The sequence below is a fragment of the Mytilus californianus genome, unplaced genomic scaffold, assembly GCF_021869535.1.
Source record: "Mytilus californianus isolate M0D057914Y unplaced genomic scaffold, xbMytCali1.0.p SCAF_7, whole genome shotgun sequence".
In the NCBI taxonomy this organism is placed as follows: Eukaryota; Metazoa; Mollusca; class Bivalvia; order Mytilida; family Mytilidae; genus Mytilus; species Mytilus californianus.
This window is the reverse complement of record NW_026262723.1, coordinates 91,648,003-91,654,002: the sequence shown is the minus strand read 5'-3', so window position 1 is coordinate 91,654,002 and position 6,000 is coordinate 91,648,003.

Genomic DNA, 6,000 nt, shown 5'->3' with positions numbered 1-6,000 from the left:
ATACATATATTGAAAATAAAATTTCCTTTGATATTTTTTTTACTGCTGTTTATTTTCTTTAGTAAAATCATTTGACAACCCTAAAATTTGCCTTGGCCTTACCCTTTTTGATCTCCAGCATCTGCAGTATGAAACCTTTTCTCCAATCTCCTCAATATCAACAATATTAACAACTTTCTGTACTTCTTTTTGGATTTTTAGATTGCATATTGGTTTTTTCTCCACTGGAGGCTTAGGTTGGAATGCTTTAACAGTGACATAAGCTATTAATGATACTGTTCCCACGAATGGTATCAGGGCTAGCCAATCACCACCTGCAAAAAATATACTCATTATAATAAAAGAACAGAGTTCCAATGTCCCCCACATTGCACATATTTTATCTATCCAAGGTACAAGGGCAATAACTAAAAAACACTTTTTTTGTTGTTCTTTAAGACAATTTATAAATATATCTTTGAGAAATGAAGGCTTCAGAGCAAATGTAATGCGATTTCGTTATAATTAATATTTCCAAGGGGCATAACTTGTTAAAAATATTTGATCAGAACTTATTTTCGAAAGTGTCAAAGACATTGCTGATATAAACCTATGATATAAGTTTCATCAAATTCTGGTAAGAATTGTACACATGAGGGCATAACAATGCAATTTTCCATATAATCAATATTTTAAAGGGGCAAAACTCTTTAAAAAATAATTGATTGGCACTGATTTTCAAATTTGTCTGAGACATTGATGATATAAACCTATAATATAAGTTTCATAAAAATCTGGCAAGAATTGTACACATGAGAGCGCTAACAATGCAATTTTCCATTTAATCAATATTTCCAAAGGGCATACCAGTAACTCTTTTAAAAATAATTGATCGGCACTGATTTTCAAACTCGTCAAAAACATTGATGATATAAACCTATAACATAAATTTTATAAAAATCTAGCCAGAATTGTACACATTAGAGCACTCATAAGGCAATTTTCCATACAATTAATGTTTCCAAGGGGCATAACTCTTTTAAAAATAATTGATCGGCACAGATTTTTCGAACTCGACAAAGACATTACTAATATAAACCTATGATACAAGTTTCATAAAAAATGTGGCAAGAACTGTACACATGAGAGTACTAACGATGCAATTTTCCATAAAATTAGTGTTTTCAAGGGGCATAACTCTTTTAAAAATAATTGATTGGCACTGATTTTCAAAACTCGTCCAAGACATTGCTGATATCAACCTATGATATAAGTTTCATAAAATTCTAGCATGAATTGAACTTATGAGAGCGCTAACAATGCAATTTTCTGTATAATCAATATTTTCAAGGGGCATAACTCTTTTAAAATTTTTTGATTGGCCCTGATTTTTGAACTTGTCAAAGACATTGATGATATTAACCTATAATATAAATTTCATAAAAATCTGGCAAGAATTGTACATATTAGAGCACTCATAAGGCAATTTTCCATATAATTAATATTTCCAAAGGCCATAACTTGTTTAAATTTTTTTGATCGGCACTGATTTCCGAACTGGTCAAAGACATTGCTGATATAAACCTATGATTAAAGTTTCAGAAAATTCTGGCAAGAATTGTACACCTGAGAGCGCTAACAATGCAATTTTCCATATAATTTATGTTTCCAAGGGGCATAACTCTTTTAAAAATAATTGATCAGCACTGATTTTCGTACTCGTCCAAGACATTGCTGATATCAACCTATGATATAAGTTTCATAATAATCTGGCAAGAATTGTATACGTGAGAGCGCTAACAAGACCGGACAGACGGATAGACTCTTTGCAATGTTTTATGAAGTCGATTGATTCAACAGGTGTTGTTTCATTGATATCAATTTAATCCATTGTTAAGAATGAGTTGATTGGGTTAACAGTTGGTTATCAATCCAATTTATCTTTACGATCAAGACTGCAATTTTTTATTGAGTTGATTTAGTTGACAGGTGATGTTCAATCATGATCAATGTGGAATCTATAGTTAAGATAGATTCTCTGCAATGTTTTATTGAGTTGATTGAGTCAATTGGGTCTACCTGATTTTAAAAGGAACTATTGTTGTATCAATCTATTGCCCAATACTGTACCTTAATGTAGGTTGGGACAACTCATCTAATTGGGTATAATCATCCCAAATTGGATTTAAACTAACTGAAAAATAACTAAAAAAAATTTTTTTTTAAATATAAGAGTAAACTTTTTGAAAGAAACTTTTTAGAAACATGAATGTGTAATTGATCCCTTAGACATGTTAAAGGGTATCAGATCAATCCAGCCCATACTAAATTAAAGTAATTGATTCAGGATGTGGAAATTTGCATTTTTCAAGACGGTTCTGAGAAGACTCAGTTATTATGTGGCTTTGGTCTGATCGTAAAATGCCAATTTGAGGTGCATAGCTCTGTGAATAAGTTGTATCAATTGAGACAATGATAGGAGAAATATTTGTAGGAACTGAATATGTTACAGCAGGTTTTTATAGTTCAATGATTGTTTATTTTTCAGTATTGTTTGATGTCTTTAATGATTAATATATTTCACTTTATATTGTTTGCACTATCAAACAAAGGAATAAATAAAAGAATATTTTATGGGATTCTAATATAAAATTATAGTATTGCTTCCAAAATTTCACTTAAATTCAAAAAAATTTTATTGAAAAGATACTTTTTAGGAAATAATATTCAAAAATATCTTATCTATAGTGGAAATAATATGTAACACTCAGAAAAGGGTCCATCCCCCCAAACTTGTCTTTATTAGACGTCAATGAACTCAAGGACGCCATGTCCATCTTTATCAACAAGTGTTTCCTTATCACAAATGTTGTTTGAAATAAATTCCAGTCGAGAGTGTTACAGAAACCTTAGATTGATTGACTGATTGATTGGTTGGTGTTAAACGCCACTTTTGGCACTATTGCCCTATTTCAAGGTGGTCAGTTTGTATTGGTGGATGAAGCGGTAGTGCCCAGAGAGAACCACCGACCTAAAGTAGGAAAACACACAATCCTAGTCAATTTCAATTGATATTTTATAGTGTGTCTTTCTATGTTGTGATGTTACACTATTGTTACAGGTAGGGTGAAGGTTGGCGGCTATTAAAACGTTTAAACCCGCTGCATTTGTTTGCACCTGTCCTAAGTCAGGAAGGTTGTCGTTTGTTGATGTGGTTCATAAGTGTTTCTCGTTTCTCGTTTTTGTCGAGCCTGCGACTTTTGTCGCAAAAGCGAGACATAGCGATCCTACATTCTGTCAGCGTCGTCGCCGGCGGCGGCTTCCACAAATATTCACCCTGTGGTTAAAGTTTTTGAAATTTTAATAACTTTCTTAAACTATCCTGCATTTCAACCAAACTTGGACAGAAGCTTGTTTATGATCATAAGATAGTATCCAGAAGAAAATTTTGTAAAAAAAAATCCTGTTTTTCCGTATTTTACTCATAAATGGACTTAGTTTTTCTGCCAGTTAACATTACATTCACTCTGTGGTTAAAGTTTTTCAAATTTTAATAACTTTCTTAAACTATCCTAGATTTGTACCAAACTTGGACAGAAGATTGTTTATAATCATAAGATAGTATCCAGAAGAAAATTTTGTAAAAAAAAAATCCCGTTTATCCGTATTTTACTCATATATGGACTTAAGTTTTTCTGCCGGTTAACATAACATTCACTCTGTGGTTAAAGTTTTTCAAATTTTAATAACTTTCTTAAACTATCCTGGATTTGTACCACACTTGGACAGAAGCTTGTTTGTGATCATAAGATAGTATTCAAAAGTAAATTTTGTTAAAAAAAAACTCCTGTTTATCCGTATTTCACTTATAAATGGACTTAGTTTTTCTGCCAGTTAACATTACATTCACTCTGTGGTTAAAGCTTTCAAAATTTTAATAACTTTCTTAAACTATCCTGGATTTGTACCACACTTGGACAGAAGCTTCTTTATAATGATCAAAAGCTAGTATCTAGAAGGAAATTTTGTAAAAATTTATTTCCTGTTTTTCCGTATATTACTTATAGATGGACTTAGTTTTATTCCAGTTAACATTACGTACAGTCTGCAGTTAAAGTTTTTAAAACATTTATTAGACTCATAAACCTTCTTGGATTTTTATCAAACTTGAACAGAACTTCTTACAATCAAAAGATAGTATCTAGAGGAAAAATTTCTAAAAAAATTTTCCCCATTTTTGTTGAGCCTGCGACTTACAGCAAAAGTAGGCGAGACACTGGGTTCAGCGGAACCCTTGCAAATTTTTTATATAGATTAGACCTTTGGTTTTTCTGTTTGAATGGTTTTACACTAGTCATTTTTGGGGCCCTTTATAGCTTGCTGTTCAGTGTGAGCCAAGGCTCCGTGTTGAAGGCTGTATTTTGACCTATAATGGTTAACTTTTACAAATTGTGACTTGGATGGAGAGTTGTCTCATTGGCACTCATTCCACATCTTCTTATATCTAATTAAGATTGGAGATGAATTATGTCAAAAATACATCTGTATTGAATCCCTTGAATATCATTTTTTTTTTTTTTTCCTATGGACTCAAGAAACCTGACATCTTCAAAAATATCTGTTGATTAAATTTGCTATAAACATTTTTGACATTACAGGCGACATATAAGCTGTAGAGTGGACTAGTTTCGGCGGATAACAATTTCAGACACAATCAGGCGAGGAAAACATCGAACAAGTTTGAGCAAAGAAAAATAATCAGAAAATTTTTGGGGAAAGAAAAAATTGTCATGTTTGGGCTCGATCTGATTTTGTAGACAGGTTTGGGCAAAAAGGACATTTGGGGGATTGGACACATTTGGGGGGATGAACACATCTGAGAGTGTTGCAAAATTCTTTTGAGATGTGTCAATAATAGCACAACAGCTACTGCAGATTGACCACCATTTTAACTTTTAATACAATGTCGACAACATTTCACCATCTATCATGCCTATTGTTTGTACTAAAGTCAAAACAGCTTTAAACCGTATATGTTAATTATTTCTAACAGGGGTCAAATCAACTTGATATTGGCCAAATGACTGGGCTGAAACTACTTGGGCCAGATGGACTGGGTTGTAATGACTAGGGCCAGATTGACTGAAATTGAACAACTTAGGTCAAATTGACTTGGGGCAGTTCAATGTCATGAAAGCCCTTCTTTGAATATACAATAAACCATCAAGCAGGCTGATGATTATTTACTGCTGCATGCGTGGCCTAATTACAAAAATTGATCAACAAGTAAATAAGGAATTTCAGTGCTATATATTACAAATTGTTTGGTAATGCAGATGAATGAAAATTAAGTGGTTTAAAATTATGTACAAAAGGTATGATATTTAAATGAGTCCACAGCAGTAGTCATGGTAGTGAGATGTTCTCTAAAGCTGTCTACTGATATTGGTAGTGTGTTCCATTGTGGTATTGTAAATGGAAAGAAAGAGTGCCTGTTTCTTTCTTTAGATGTATACATGTGCCTTAAGTGCTCGGTATGCCTGACTCTTGATATGTTGGTTTGATGTTTTGAGATTACGTTTTAAGAAGCCAAGAGTTTTGTTACTTTTTAAATGTAACATCATTGATGTGTTTGTCCCACTATAGATTTGACTGAAGTGTAAAACCAAGGTAATTAGCAGATGATACTGATTCTAATGTGATTTTGAAGGATGTAACTATGTTTAAATGGTTGTTTTGTCTGCGTGACAGATAGGACTGTGCATTTGTCAGGATGAAAAGCCATCAACCAGTCTTGTTCCCACTTTGCTGCTGCATTAAGATCAGCCTCCAGTGGGAGACAACTCGAAACTGAACCTGAGAGAATAAAAGTTTTTTTTTCAAATTCAGTTTCTGGCAGTCACCAAGACTTGCTATTGATCTTAAAATACACTAATTTGAATGTTCTTGCTAAAATTCAAAATTAAGGATTTTGTTCACTTGGGATATTATAACCCAAATGTTTTGAGTTACCCCTACCTG